This window comes from Cervus canadensis, chromosome 2, assembly GCF_019320065.1.
Source record: "Cervus canadensis isolate Bull #8, Minnesota chromosome 2, ASM1932006v1, whole genome shotgun sequence".
In the NCBI taxonomy this organism is placed as follows: domain Eukaryota; kingdom Metazoa; phylum Chordata; class Mammalia; order Artiodactyla; family Cervidae; genus Cervus; species Cervus canadensis.
Genome location: NC_057387.1, coordinates 94,886,613 through 94,903,726, shown reverse-complemented (window position 1 = coordinate 94,903,726; position 17,114 = coordinate 94,886,613). Strand labels below are relative to the sequence as shown.

Genomic DNA, 17,114 nt, shown 5'->3' with positions numbered 1-17,114 from the left:
GCCGGGAGAAATATCAATAACCTCAGATACACAGATGACACCACCCTTATGACAGAAAGCGAAGAAGAACTAAAGAGCCTCTTGATGAAAGTGAAAGAGGAGAGTGAAAAAGTTGGCTTAAAACTCAACATTTAGAAAACTAAGATCACGGTATCTGGTCCCATCACTTCATGGGAAATAGATGGAGAAACAGCGGAAACAGTGACAGACTATTTTTTGGGGCTCCAAAATCACTGCAGATGGTGACTGCAGCCATGAAATTAAAAGACACTTGCTCCTTGGAAGAAAAGTTATGACCAACCTAGACAGCATATTAAAAAGCAGAGACTTGACTTTGCCAACAAAGGTCCATCTAGTCAAAGCTATAGTTTTTCCAGTAGTCATGGATGGATGCGAGAGTTGGATTATAAAGAAAGCTGAGTACCGAAGAATTGATGCTTTTGAACTGTGGTGTTGGAGAAGACTCCTGAGGGTTCCTTGGACGGCAAGGCGATCCTGGAGGAAATAAGTCCTGAATATTCATTGAAAGGGCTGATGCTGAAGCTGAAGCTCCAATTCACTGGACACCCGACACAAAGAACTGACTCATCAGGAAAGACTCTGATGCTGGGAAAGATTGAAAACAGGAGAAGGGGATGACAGAGAATTAGATGGTTGCATGGCATCACTGATTCAATGGACATGAGTTCAAGCAAGCTCCGGGAGTTGGTGATGGTCAGGGAAGCCTGGCGTGCTGCAGTCCATGGGTCGCAAAGAGTCGGACATGATTGAGCGACTGAACAGAAATGACATCAAAATCTTAATCTCAGGCTTTTCTTAAAAAACTGAAGGTCTGAAAATCCTAAACCCATATTGCCACAAAGCAAAAATTACTCCCTAGGGTCTCCCAAGATACCTAAGGCCAAGTATCAGCTATCATTTTGATTTTGCTAGTGTAGCACATGTTTAAAATATATAGTCTGCTTCACTCATAGCTACCTGTATACAGTCCAGGGACTGAACCCAGGACTCCCACATTGCAGGTGAATTCTTTACCATCTGAGCCACCAGGGAAGCCCTCCTGGTATACTAATTCACCCTAAGTCTATCAAAGCAAACAAACACTACAAATCTTGCTGTACAGAGCTTAATGAAAAATACTGGGACCAAAATGCCTCTCCAGTGGGGACATATGCCAATATTCACTGAGTGTTTACTTACTATGTGACAAGCATTGTTCTCAGTGCTTTACATATACTAGTTAATCTGACCCTCACAATAATCTTATAAAGGAGATACTACTATTATACCCCACCTCGTTACAAATACAAAACTGAAGCACAAAAAGATTAGATAGCCCATGCCCAACTAATAAGGGTTGGAAGTGAAGTGAAAGTCACTCAGTCGTATCCGACTCTTTGCAACCCCATGGACTATACAGTCCATGGAATTCTCCAGGCCAGAATACTGGAGTGGGTAGCCTTTTCCTTCTCCAGGGGATCAAACTCAGGTCTCCAACCCAGGGATCAAACCCAGGTCTCCTGCATTGCAGGCAGATTCTGTACCAGCTGAGCCACCAGGGAAGCCCTAACAAGGGTTGGAACTACATTTTAACCACTTCAAAGACTACCTCTTTCTTATACAGGAAGGAATGATCCTTTCTTAAGAAAATAATCTGCAACATGCTTTGGGAGATGCTTTTGAATGAAAGTGGTCGGTCATCCCTTCATAAGTCAACATACTAAATAAATAAAATAGAAAAATGTTTAAATGCAAATGCCAAAATGAAGTTTTGATACTATAAGCATGCCATGAGCAATTCTTACTGGACAGAGAATAAAAACTTAACATGAAATGGCATATACACATATTGAACATAAACTTTTAGATTAACATAAGGACATTTAAAAGAATTCGATATTATCCGACAAATTTCTTTCTGTGTAACAGAAAATGCTGCTTGAAAGCCTTACTAAATTGTGGCAACTGGTAACAAAGAACATTCACACCAAGTGAACTGAGCATTCTAAGAAAATTAATTCATGGCTAATGTATAACAAAGAGCTGCTAGCATATAGAACAAAGCTACTGGCCTATGAGTCAAAGGACTTGGGTTCTAATCCAGGATTTGCCACAATCGTGACCAAAAAGGGCCTTAGAGCCAATGGCAGTTTGTTTGTTTTTGGCTGTTGGGCAGTCATCTGCCCTCCCTTGGTAACAGACTGCACTTTCACCTGGTAGAATGACTCCTTCCCTGTACATGTCTTGGTAAATCAAGGTTTCCTGTTATCCCCAGGGCTAAGGGATTCAGGGATGGACACATAATCTGAATAAAGCAAACTGAATCTCTTCTCACAGGATTTTGAAACCTGAGTAAAATGACATAAAAGCTGGATGGGACTGGAGGTTCTAGCCAGAAATTAGGCAAGAAAAAAGAAATAAAAGACATCCAAGTTGGAAATTAAAAAGCAAGAGAATACCATGGTGGTCCAGTGGTTAAAGATTTGGTGTATTCACTGAGATGGCCTGGGTTCAATCCATGATCAGGGAACTAAGATCCTGCAAGTCAGGCAGCACAGAAGAAAAAAAAGGCAAAACTACCTCTATTTGCAGATGACATATTCTAAATATAGAAAGTCTCAATCAAAAATAAAACAAAAAACTACTAGAGCTAATAAACAAACAACTCAATCTGAAAAATAGGCAAAGGACATGAATAGATACTTCTCCAAAGAAGATATACAAAAGACCAATAAGCACATGAAAAGATTATTATTCATTATTAGGGAACTGAAAATCAAAACCCCCACTGAATTATTACTTAATCCATTAGGATAGCTATTTTCAAAATAACAAAACAGCAAGTGATGGCAAAAACCTGAAGAAACTGGAACCCTGGTACACTGCTGGTGGGAATGTAAAAATGGTACAGATGCTGTGGTTCCTTAAAAAGTTAAACATATAAAATTACCAGATTATCCAGCAATTTCACTTCTAGGTATATACGCAAAATAATTCAAAGCAAGGGCTCAAACAGATACTTGTACACCAATGTTCACAGTAGCATTATTCACAATAGCCAAAGACAGAAACAACCTGATTCCATCAACAGAAGAACAGACCAACAACGTGTGGTATACAAATAAAAGGAATATTATTCAGCCTTTAAAAAGAATGCAATTCTGATGCAAGCGACAACATGAACAAATCCTGAACACATAATGCTAAGTGAAATAAACCAGACAAAAAAAGATAAATACTATTAACTCAGCTTAAATGATGTACCCAGCAGAGGCAAATTAATAGAGACAAAAAGTAAAATAGAAGTTACCAGGAGCTACGGGATAAGGAGAACGGAGGAATTACTGTCTAAAAGGTACTGAGGTCCTGTTAGAGATGATGACAAATTCTGGAAATGGACAGTAGTATTGGTTGCACAACATCATGAATTTACTTACGCCACTGAATTGCATACTTAAAATGGTTAAAATTATAAATCTTATATTTTGTATATATTAGAACAATTTTTTTACCTGCACAATTATCAACTTTTCCTTTTGTGTTTTCCTATGCAGTACCAAATAAATGGCTAAGGTGATTCCTACTAAAATCGTCATGACATAGAAAAAGCACTCTTCTCCTGATGACACTGCAACAGTTTTCAAAGTGTGTTCCACAAACTCTCAAGAGCCCCTGAGACTTTTTTCAGGGAACATAAAAATCAAGACTATTCTCATATTAGTATTTCCTTTTTTACTTAGTTATGGTTCACTGAAGAGTGTATAAGTATATTCGATAAAAGATAAATAAAAGCAGTGGAATCAAACTGTACTATTTTATCAGTCTAGTCACTCAATTCTTTACTATCGCACATCTGAGTTTTAAAAAAAAGTCAGCTGGACTCAAAAATGTACAACATAAAGTAGTAAAATATTTTATTACATCTCTATATTTATTATTAAAATATATATACCTAAAATTTTATAAACCTTGACCTTAATATCTTTTTAATATTCTGGGTGACAAAATGAAAAATACATATAAAGCAGTTCTGCACAATGTAATATGACAGTTATGTTGAAGAAAAACACTAAGTGATTGACTTGCAAGCTATTTTCTCCACAGAATTCTGTTTTTAACTTTATTTTTTTTTATTATTTTTAACTTTAAAAATGGCTAACAAACTATAATTATTAAGATGGGTATTTGGCAAACATTTTTCTTAAAAATAAAGGCTCTCACTTTACAGACAACTATGGATAGTATTTGCTACCAATATAACAAAATTGAGCTTTCAAAAGAATATTACAACTTCTGAAAAAGTTGAAAGCGTCCCAATATTTTAAAACTTTGCTACTGAGGTCAACAGTGGTATTAATATGATTACTTAATATTGCAGAATTAAATGTGAAAACATGTGGAAGACCTACATAATTAAGTCAACCAGTAGTCTCAAAAAGACCACTACAGGTTAATTGTCTGTATTGTGTATGACCAGGCCATCCAGTCCCTGCTTCACCTACACCTTATTCACATGACTGATTTTCTGTGTTAATCATAGAATCTAATCAATCACCTGCTCCACCCCAGCTAGTGATTTTTTCAATCTTTAAATCAGAATTATCTCCACCGTGATAGCTTATCAAAGGCATATGCCCCTCTGTTAGTTTCCCCGGTAACCAATGAGCCAACATGATGTGAATCACCCCCTCCCCTTCCTCCAGTAGCCATCTGCTGTCTATGTAAGATTCACCCACCTGTGAAACTACTGATATCTCTGTCGCTGACTCCGAGCTCTTTCTTCAGTCTTTAAGCAGGGCAAGAACAGGCAGGGCTTGCAGGCCTGCAGGGTATAGCCTAACATATGCCCACACAATTCATATATTAAACCCTAACTCCCAATATGATGTTATTTGGAGGTGAGGGTCTCTGGGAGGTGATTAGGTCATGAGGATGTAGGCTTCATTAATGGGATCAGGATCCTTATAAAAGAAGACCCCAGAGACCTCCCTTAGCCGTCTAGACCCCACTTCTACCACATAAGGACACAGAGAGCATAGCCACCTATGAATGTGAAGGTGAGTTCTCACCAGATACCAAATCTGATGGCACCTTGATTATAGATTTCTCAGCCTCCAGAACCATGAACAATAAATTTCTGCTGTTGATGAGCTACCTTGTCTAAAATATTTTTGTTATGGTAACCCAAATGGACTACAACAATTTATGATGTTTTAAAATCATGCATGGCTAAGAAATCCACTAAAGTACAAGACAGACCAACGGACTATAATACAATAAGAGTCTGAAAAGCTGTTTGATAAGTTTTGTTGTTTTTTTTTTTCCTCATGTTTCAGGTGTGCTGTGCAGCATGGGGGATTTTATTCCTAGACCAGGGATCAAACCCACTCCCCCTGCATTGGAAGCGCAGTCTTAACCACTGAACCACCGGGAAATTCCCTTTAAGATTTATTTAGTTATTTGGCTGTGGAAGGTCTTTGTTGCTGCACATGGGCTTTCTCTGTTTGTGGCGAGCAAGGACAACTTTTCATTGCAGTGCATGGGCTTCTCGTTGTGGTGGCTTCTCTTGTTGCAGATCACTGGCTCTAGCCACAAAGGCTACAGTAGTTGCAGCACATGGGCTTAGTTGCTCCATGGCATGTAGGATCTTCCTGGACCAGGGATGGAACTAGTGTCCCTTGCACTGCAAAGTGAATTCTTAACCACTGGACCACAAAGGAAGCTGGATATGGTTTTTGATTCCACATTTCAACTAACCTTTAAGAAACTATTAAAGTTTTGCTGTAGCGTCAAGGAAGGGCTTAAACACTAATATTAATTATGTTAAAATATTCCTCCCTTTTGCAACTACGTATCTGTGTGAGACTAGATTTTTCTTCATAGACTTCAATCAAAACAACATATCACAACATATGAAAGAAGTAGATATAAGAATCCATCTGCCCTTTATTAACCAGAGATTAAAGAGATTTGAAAAAAAAAGAAAACCAATGCCATTCTTCTAAATTTGATTTAGAAATTATTTTTCATTTAAAATATGTCATTTATGTTACATTAATAGTTTTATTAATGTTATTTTTAAATGAATAAGGTAATCATTTTCAAACTTTCCCAGTTTTAGTTTCTAATATAGTAACAATAGATATAACTTCCATAAACAAAAACTCTTTAGGGTCTTCAATAATGTTTAAGGGTGTCAAGGTTCCAAACCAAAAAGCTTAAGAACTGCTAATTTAATCAGGCCTGTGTTTAAAAGGGGAATATTTTTTCTTATTGCCACTTTTTGTTCATGTACAAAAGGTTTATATATAACTGAATTGTTAAACCAAAAAAAAAAAAAAAGAGCTAAGATAAAGAAGAGGCTCAGATTCTGATCTGACACCCTATTCAGAAGGCCAGATGTATTATAGAACAAAACATGCCTCAGTGAAGGGGATCGAAATATGCCACTTTGGCATGAGCATTATTTTGAGCTAAGGCAATTAAGAAACAGCAGAGGGACTTCCCTGGTGGTTCAGTCGCCAAGACACCATGCTACCAATCAATGCAGGGGCCCTGGGTTCAATCCCTGGTCAGGGAACTGGAGCCTACATGTTAAAACTGAGTTCACATGCCACAACTAAAGATCCTGCATGCTGCAACTAAGACCCAGTATGGCCAAATAAATAAACATTTTTTAAGTGGATTAAACAATCACACATAAGAGCTGAAACCATAAAATTCCCAGAAGAAAACAGAAGGTAAGCTCCTTGACATAAGTCTTGGCAATGGTTTTTTGGGTTTGACACCAAAAGCAAAGGCAACAAAAGCAAAAATCAACAACTGGGACTACATCAAACTAAAAAGCTTCTGTACAGCAAAGAAAGCTATCAACAAAATGAAAAAGCAACCGACTGAATGGGAGAAAATAGCTGAAAGTCATATCAAGAGATTAATATCTAAAATATATTAAAAAGTTATGCAACTCAATAGCAAAAAATCTGATAAAAAATGGGCAGAGGATCTGAACAGCCACTTTTCCAAAAAGACATACAGATGGCTGTTACATGAAAAGGTGCTCAACATCACTAATTATCAAGGAAATCCAAATAAAACTACAATAGATATCACATCACATCTGTTAAAATGGCTATTATGAAAAAGACAAAACAGCTTCCCTGGTAGCTTAGTGGTAAAGAATCCACCTGCCAATGCAGTAGACATGGGTTCGATCCCTGATCTGGGAAGATCCCACATATGCTACAGAGCAACTAAGCCCATGAGCCACACCACTGAGCCTGTGTTATAGAGCCGGGAGCCACAGCTACTGAAGCTCAAACGCCCTAGAGCCTGTGCTCACAAGAGAGGCAACTGTAGTAAGCAGCCCACACACCACAACTAGAGAGAAAGCCCACGCAGCAACAAAGACCCAGAACAGCCACAAATAAATAAACAAAAAGACAAGAAATAACAAGTGTTGGCAAGGATGTGGAGAAAACAAAGCCCTCATGAATTGTCAGTAGGAATGTAAATTGGTACAGCAACTATAGATTCCTTAAAAAATGAAAAATAGAATTGATGTACAAACCAGCATCTCCACTTTTGGGTATTTATCCAAAAACAAAGAGAATATTCACTCAAAAAGAGAGAAGGGCCCCCATGTACACTGCAGCATAATTTACAATGGCCAAGATACAGAAACAATCTAAATGTCCACAGATGGATGCATAGATAAAGAAAACATATACAATGGAGGGAATTCCCTGGAGGTCCAGTGGTTAGGACTCAGTGCTTTCAGGCTTTCACTGCTGTGGCCTGGGTTCGATCCCTGGTCAGGGAACTAAGATCCCACAAGCCACATTGGCACAGCCAATGTGTATATACATATATACACACATATATAATAGAATATTATTCAGTCATAAAAAGAAAATAATCATTCCATTTGTGGCAACATGGATGGACCTTGAAGGCTTATGCTGAGTGAAATAAGACAGATAAATACTGTATGATCTCACTTGTATGTAGAATCTGAAAGAAAAAGAAAAAAACATAACTCATAGATAGAACAGATTGGTGACTGCCAGAGGCAAGGAATGAGAGACAAGCAAAATGGGTGAAGGTGGTGAAAAGATACAAATTTCCAGGTATAAAATAAATAAGTCCTGGGAATGTAATGTACAGCATGATGACCACAGTCAATAATACTATATATTATGTTCAAAAGTTACTAAGAGAATAATAAGTCCTAAAAGTTCTCATCATGAGAAAAAAATTTGTAACTATACGCGATGATAGATGTTAACTAGACTTACTGTGATCACTTCACAATATATACATATATCAAATCATTATACTGCATACCTGAAACTAACATAATGTTATATATCAATTATAGTCCAATTTAAAAGAAAAAATATGACATGCAAGCTCTTAAGCCTAACTGCTTCTTTGGGTTTTCACTTCTTTTCTGCGACACTCCTGTGCATGAGGGATAAACCTTTTTCCTTTGTTAATCTAGCAATTGTGAATTTAACTTGAAATCCCCAGTAACTGAACATATAAAGGAAGAGAAAAAGTTTTTTTTCTTACCTAGAGATGACACAGTGGACACCAAAAATATTTATTAGGCATTAACAGGATATTTAAGTTACCACTAAACCACACCTGAGTAACATATGCAGAACCAAAAGGCAAACATAAACGCAGTCATCTCTCTATTAGGAAAAAAGTCCCTAGGACCTCTGGCTTAGTCAACTGTTACTGGCAGTTGAGTATAACTCGAGATGGCCAACTAGTAGATCAGAAACTTTTTAATTCAATAAAGGCAAAGAAGAAATAAACTACTACTATTTCATGTTTCCTTTTTACAGTTAACTCATTTAAGCTATATTTAGATATTGATTCTGATCAATCACCCAAAAGTAAAAAAGGAACTTGCAATGCTTTCTTTAAATTGTTCTGTATCAACCTCTTACATTTGTTTTTTTTTTTTAATTCTATCTTCTGCAAATATCCCTGACCTAAAAATTCTCAGTTTAAGAAAATGTTTCATTTATATAAACCTTTACCATATGTTTTTGAGAGTACTGTGTAAATAATACTAAGTAAATAAAGAAATTATCTTGTGAAGTATTGTCAAAGGCTTCCCTTGTAGCTCAGTTTGGAATCTGCCAGCAATGCAGGAGACCTGGGTTTGATTCCTGGGTTGGGAAGATCCACTGGAGAAGGAAATGGCAACCCACTCTAGTATTCTTGTCTGGAAAATCTCATGGACAGAGGAGCCTGGCAGGCTACAGTCCATGGGGTCACAAAAGTCAGACACAACTTAGCGACTAAACCACCACCTCCATTGTCAAAGGCAATCGATGTTATCAAGTACACATAACAGATCTGAAATATTTCATCAGACGATAAATTCTGACTACCTGAATAAAGTTTTAACCATGGTACTTTAGATGACCATTTTATTAAAAAATTACTCTGAATTTCTGGAAACATGAAAGCAGCAGTTACTAACCACTGCAAAGGAACCAGGGAACAAGAGAAAACTTCCCAGTACATTTATCTGTGAATAGTCTGAAATTACACACGGTTTTAAACACAAAAGTAACAAAACTAAATAATTCTATTAAAATTCAGTTCCTAGGGACGTCCCTGGTGATCTAGTGTTTAAGAATCCGCCTTCCAATGCAGGGGACATGGGTTCAATCCCTGGTCAGGGAACTAAGATCCCACACGCCAAGGGGCAACTAAGCCCATGCACCACAAACTACAGAGTCCACAAATGACAACTACCATGAAGCCCTTGCACCACAACAAAGATCCTGTGTGCCGCAACTAAGATCCGATGCAGTCAAAAATATATAAATAAATATTAAATAATAATAAATAAAATACAGTTCCTAAAACTGATGAACCTATTTCATTTTAGAGAACTTTTAAAAAAGAACCAGAAATACTGTGGATGCTGATATAATCTTAGATACAGAAAAATGCTTAGAAAAGAATAACTGGTGGATCAGACTATCCAGAGGAAAAAAACAACTATTCAGAAGGAAGAAAAAATTTTCACTTAAATCCTCAGCTTTTTGAAAACCTAAAAATAAAATTATGAAAATAAGAGATAAAGAAACAAAAACATTTCATCTTTCTAAAAGAAAACAATTGACACCTTTAACCAACTTCTTTTTCAAAGATAATGATTAAATACCATCCCCCATCCCAAGCTGCCACACTCCAATCCAGACTTCACAGGCTATTTGGCATACAACATTGAATTACAGCACAATTTTGTTCATGCATGAACAAATGCTATTTTTCTCCACTGAAATTTTCTCCCTGTAGCATGCTCATTAGTAACACTGACCCTTTCCTATGTCCCAAAAACCAACCTGCTTTGTGAGATAAATTCCGATCCCAAATCAGATATTGCTGGCAAAACTAATCTCTGAATGAAAACAGTACATAAGCCAATCACAACACAGAATTTCATTTGTACATTATTGACATTGAGACAGAAAACTGCAATTTCCAGCAAGTACTTCTAGTTGAGCTTCTTGGCTCAGTAAAATTGAAGTTATGATTTTATCTTGAGAAACATATATGTTATTTTCTTAAAATTATATTGCTTATTTTTTTCTTTGAAAATACATTTTTCTGAAAGACTGTCTCATAAGCAAAAAAAAAAATATTTAACAGTTAATAGAAGTAACATTTAATTAATAATTAAAAGTTAAAAAATTTAGTCTGTGGAGAAGGAAATGGCAATCCACTCCAATATTCTTGCCTGGAAAATCCCATGGACAGAGAAGCCTGTCGGGCTACAGTCCATAGGGTCGCAAAGTGTCAGGCTTAGTGACTAAATAGCAGCAGCAGAGACTCTTCTGCCTAGAAAAGTTTTCTGTACTACTTGTTCTGTCCAGAGTTCCAGGTCAGAATTGGGAAAAACAGCTGAACAATGGGGTGTTGGGAGTCTTCAGATTGGGAAGATTTTGCAGATATTCAGACTATCTCCTTTGGACAGGAAATCCTTACAGTATTTTTTGTGTGTTGTAAACATAAGGCATTTCATACTTTCTAAATTGTTAGTCTGAGTGCTTTCACTACATCAAGACCCCTTAAAATTGAATGTGGGATTGATCCTCATGTTCTTTTACTCTCATTAGCACCTCAGATAAAATGCTAAATAAACCTCAGACTTTTTTAATATTTAAAAAAAAAACCATTCAGGTTGAAAGAGTAATGTGATTTCTGTTCCCTTTGTTTCTTTTCCCAACCTAGAGACAAGAGTTCCTTCAGATTTCAATTTATTTTGACACTGACTTTATTTTTTTGTCCACTTACATGATATAATTTAGGTAAATAGCAGTTCCTTCAGTTAAAATTAACTGCTTTGAAGATTCCAATAATATCTTCCTGATAGCAATGAATTCATTATATTTCTAAGGACTTCTCCATTGGAAAATATGATGATTATAACATGATAAGTTTTAGACATATTCCATTCAACTAAAGAGAATACTATTTCTTAGTATTGCTCACAAACACATAGAAAGCTACAGGTCTAAAACAAAATCTCCAAGCTTGGCCATTATCTAGTAATGTAACCTTAAGAGTCCTCTTAAACTCTCTTGTCTTACCTATAAAATGTTTGATTACACCTAAATAGTTCCTCCTATCCTTGTGCTTGACTGTCCAAGAAAGACAGTATCTTAGGTAGATTTCATTTAAGGTTTGCTGTGTACCATGAATCACACTCCCAATTGGTACACTAAATGCAATTATGAAGACCGTAAAGTATTTTTAGGTGTTTCTTAAAAAAAAAAAAGAATCAGAAAAATAGCACTAAAATTTTTGAAGTAACAACAGAACTGAAGAAAACTAGGATTGGACATTAGGGGGAAAAGAGGAATTAGCAAAACAAAGGAGGCAACTCCTTCCAACTCATTGCATGAGGCCAGTATAACTCTGACACCAATACCAGAAAAAGACAACACAAGAGAAGAAAACTATGGACCCAATATCCCAATAGGAACAAAGATACAAAAATCTGCAATTAAATACTAGCAAACTAGCAACTCCAACAAAACATAAAAAGGATCATACACCATGACTAGGTGAGATTTGGTCCAGGAATGCAAGGTTGGTTCAACAAACAGAAATCAATGACATACCTTATTAACAGAATAAAAGAATAAGCTTTAGCCATCACAATAGATGCAGAAAAAGCACTTGACAAAAATCAATCTTTCAACATAAAAACACTCAACAAACTAGGAGCAGAAGGGATTTTCCTCAACCTGATAATGCAGCGGTCCCCAACCTTTTTGGCACCAGGGACCAGTTTCATGGAAGACAATTTTTCTATGGAAGGGAGGGAGGGCAGGGAAATATGTTTTAGGCAGTAATACAAGCAGTGGGGAATTATGGGGCGCTGCAGATAAAGCTTGGCTTGCTCTTCTGTTGCTCACTTCCTGCTGTGAGGCCTAGTTCCTAACAGGAACTTAAAAAAAAAAAAGTGCAAGCCTCCTATAATCATATCCCAAAAGAAACCATTATTAACAATTTAGTTAGTAAAGAAAAAGTCAATTGAATTCCTATACACTAGCAATTAATAATCAAAACCGACATTAAGAAAACAATTCTCTGGTGGCTCAGTGGTGACCAGTCTGCCTACCAATGCAGTTGACATGGGTTCGATCCCTGATCTGGGAAGATCCCACATGCTGCAGAACAACTAGGCCTGTGTGCCACAACAACTGAGCCTGTATTCTACAACCTGGGAGCCATACCACTGAGCCCACACGCCACAACTACTAAAGCCCACACTCCCTGGAGCCCGTGCCCCATAATAAGAGAGGCCACTGCAATGAGAAGCCTGTACACCACAACTAGAGAATAGTCCCCACTCACTGCAACTACAGTAGACCCTTGCTTACTGCAACTAGAAAAAAGTCTGTAGCAATGAAGACCCAGCACAGTCAAAAGTAAATAAGTAAATAAAAAATTTAAAAAAGAAAACAATTCTACCTAGAATAGCCCCCACAGGGAATAAAATATTGAACAGACATTGCAGCAAAGAAGATATACAAATGTCCAATATGCACATGAAAAATGCTCAACTTCACTAGTCATCAAGGAAATGTAAATCAAAACCACAATGAGATACCACTTTACATCTGCTAGAATGTCTACAATAAAAATGACAGATAACAGTGTTGATGAGGATGCAGAAGAAATGGAACTGTCATATGTTGCTGGCAAGGATGTAAGATCATGCAGCAGCCACTGTGGAAAACAGTTTGCCAGTTCCTCAAAAACTTAAACATAAAGTTACCATATGACTCAGCAATTCCACTCCAAGGTATTTACCCAAGAAAACGGAAAATTAAAAATTCTGCACATGAATGTTCATAGCGGCATTCTTCATAATAGCTGAAAAGTAGAAACAACCCAAATATCTATCAACTGATGAAGGAAAACCAAATGTGTGTTCAGTCACTCAGTCATGTCTGACTCTTTGCAATCCCATGAACTGTAGCCCACCAGGCTTCTCTGTCCATGGAATTTTCCAGGCAAGAATACTGGAGTGGGTTGCCACTTCCTTATCCAGGATCTTTCCAACCCAGGGATTGAACCTGCATCTCTTGTGTCTCCTGTATTGGCAGGTGGATTCTTTACCACTTAAACAAACGTGGTAGATACATAAAGTGGAATATTACTCAGCCACAAAAAGAAATGAAGCACTGATATATGCTACAAATAGATGAACCTTGAAAACATTTTGCTTTCTGAAAGAAGTCAAACACAAATGGCTATATACTGTATCATTCCATTTATATGAAATGTCCAGAACAGGCAAATCCATAAAGACAGGAGTAGGTCAGTGGTTGCTATGGGCTTGGGTAAGCAGAATAGGGAGTAACTGCTAAGGCTACAAGGTTTACAACATTTTATGGGGGTGCTCTGTGCTACATGCAGCATGTGGGATCTTAGTTCCCATGTCCCCTGCAGTAGAAATGCAGAGTCTTAACCACTGGACCACCAGGGAAATTCCTACATTTTTTAGTGTTCTGGAATTAGTTGGCTGCACAACTTTATGAATATACTAAAAGCTACTGAATTGTATATTTTAAAATGGTGAATATAACAGCATGTGAATTATATCTCAATAATAGAAAAGAAGGCAAACAAAGTTACTTTTTTTTTTTTACAAAGTTACTTTTAAAATTCCAATTTAAAACAGACTTTTATCAGGCCTTTTTAAGAGACCTTCTGTAACCTCATAACAAAGAAAATATAAAAATACACACACATAAAGACCAATCACAGAGTGATGTGTTTCAAATCAAGCCTTATCTTCAACCCAGTACTACAACTTTATATATATCACAGAAAAACTACCTGGTCTTGATCCTTCTCAGTTATACTTCATTGTATGTCTGACTGTTCCTTTTCAGACTCCTTGCCAAACTTTTCTTCCTCTGCCACTGCTTTTTAAATCTCCCAAATTCCCTTATTATTTTCCCGCAGGGGCTCCATCTCCTAAAATATTTTGTCTCTTTATAACTTTCAGAAGGAAGAATCATTCCATAGCATTTCACTCTGTACATGTCTTTAAGATTCGTTTATATTGATAGATGTGGTGTTGTTCAGTTGCTCAATCGTGTCTGACTCTTTACCCATGGACTATAGCACGCCAGGCTCCCCTGTCCTTCACCATCTCCTGGAGCTTGTTCAAACCCATGTCCATTGAGTCGGTGATGCCATCCAACCATCTTGTCTTCTGTCATCCCCTTCTCCTCCTGCCTTCAGTCTTTCTAACATAGTCTTTTTTCTAACATAGTCTTTTCTAATGAGTCAGCTCTTTGCATGAGGTTTTCACCAAAGTATTAGACCTTCAGCTTCAGCATCAGTCCTTCCAATGAATACTCAGGACTGATTTCCTTTAGGATTGACTGACTTGATATTCTTGCAGTCCAAGGGACTCTGAAGAGTCTTCTCCAACACCACAGTTCAAAAGCATCAATTCTTCAGCATTCAGCCTTCTTCATGGTCCAACTCTCACAACCATGCATGACTACTGGAAAAACCACAGTTTTGACTACATGGACCTTTGTCGGCAAAGTAATGTCTCTGCTTTTTAACATGCTGTCTAGGTTTGTCATAAGTTTTCTTCCAAGGAGCAAACATCTTTTAATTTCATGGCTACAGTCACCATCTGCAGTGATTTTGGAGCCCAAGAAAATAAAGTCCGTCACTGTTTCCATTGTTTCCTCATCTACTTGCCATGAAGTGATGGGACTGGATGCCGTGATCTTCATTTTTTGAATGTTGAGTTTTAAGCCAGCTTTTTCACTCTCCTCTTTCACCTTCATCAAGAGGCTCTTTAATTCCTCTTTGCTTTCCGCCATAAGGGCGGTGTGATCTGCATCTCTGAGGTTATTGGTATTTCTCCCAGCAATCTTGATTCTAGTTTGTGATTCATACAGCCCGGAACTTTGCATGATGTATTCTACATATAAGTTAAATAAGCCAGGCAACAATATACAGCCTTAACGTACTCCCCTCCCAATTTAGAACCAGTCCATTGTTCCATGTCTGGTTCTAACAGTTGCTTCTTGACCTGCATACAGGTTTCTCAGGAGGCAGGTAAGGTGGTCTGGTATTCCCATCTCTTTTAAGAATTTTTTCCACAGTTTGTTGTGATCCACATAGTCAAAGGCTTTAGCATAGTCAATGAAGCATATGTTTTTCTGGAATTCTCTTGCTTTTTCTATGCTCCAATGGATGTTGGCAATTACATGTAGCTGTGGTTATTTTCACTGTTCCCTACTACTACATAAATATTCTACAATTCCTTCACTCTATTATTGATGCCTTTTGAGCAGTGTGCAGTTTTTTGCTTTAACAAATAATATTGCTATGAACTTTCTCATATTGTTACACATACAAACTCTTGCCCACCTTCTCAAGTTTCCCTAGGGTATACACTATGTTAGATACTTCTAAACTATCTTCTAAAGTGGAGTTTCAAGTGATACTCCACTCCCCACAGCAGTACATGAGAGTTCCCATTATTCCACCTCCTTACCAAAATGACAAGTATGATGTATTATTTGAGGTTTTAATTTGCATTTCCATGACTAAGATTAAAGACTTCTTCATGTTTATAGTTCATTTGCATTTCTTCTATCAATTTCCAGTCCACTATCATTATTACTGGTTTATAAAATATTCTTTGTATATCTGTATATTAATTATTTTAAAAATATATTTATTTATTTTTGGCTGCGCCAGGTCTTAACTGTGGCAAGAGGGCTCAGTAGTTGCCCCGAGGCATGTGGGATCTTAGCTCCCCCACAGGGATTGAATCTGCATTCCCTGCATCCCATGGCAGATTCTTAACCACTGGACCACCAGGGAAGTCCCTATTCTTTTTAGTTAAGTGTTTTACAAACATTTTCTCCTAGATGATAGGGTATATTTCATTTCATGTTTTCTTTTGACAACTGCAAATTTTTTTATTTTGATAATAGATACATTTGTTAGTATTCTCCTTTGTCATTCAAATTACAAGTTATTTCTAAAAGTTTTTCATATTTACATCTTTAATTACTACAGAGCAACTAACACTTTCACTTTCTTACTTGTATATATGCTGTGAATGGAAATTCCATTATTTTCATATAGATATCCCATTGTTTCATTACCATTTAAACTGTTTAGTCAGTCCATTATTTCCTCACTCATCTGCAAAACTAACAGAAAGTAATATATACATATAAAGGAAGAGTATTCAGCCACAAAAAGGAATGAAGTTCTGATACATGCTACAAAATGGATAAATCTTGGAAACATCATGCCAAATGAAATAAACCAGACATAAAAGGACAAAAATTTATGATTCTATTTATACAAAATACCCAGAACAGTCAAATGCATAGTTATTTTTCTAGACTCTAGAAGAATTTATCTAAAGTTATAATTATCCATGAATGTCTGATAGAACTAACTTGTAAAGTCTGAACTCATAAGTCTGATAAGGGTGGCTACTATTAAAAAAAAACAAACAAAACGGAAAATAAGACAAGTGTTGGTGAAGATCTAGAGAAGCTGGAAACTTCTGTTGG

At 36.9% G+C, this 17,114-nt stretch overlaps 1 protein-coding gene across 4 annotated transcripts in view; it reads right to left on the bottom strand.

Moving 5' to 3' along the window:
- PIK3R3 (phosphoinositide-3-kinase regulatory subunit 3) overlaps window positions 1-17,114 on the bottom strand; it is a 96,762-nt gene that overhangs the window by 55,054 nt on the left and 24,594 nt on the right. Inside the window, exon 1 of one of the 4 annotated variants that reach the window (XM_043461476.1) lies at window positions 4,737-5,942. The exons of the other annotated variants lie outside the window; for them this stretch is intronic. The gene's annotated coding sequence lies outside the window, so the exon portion shown is untranslated. Of the gene's footprint in view, window positions 1-4,736; window positions 5,943-17,114 lie in introns of those variants that run through there. 4 annotated transcript variants of the gene reach the window in all.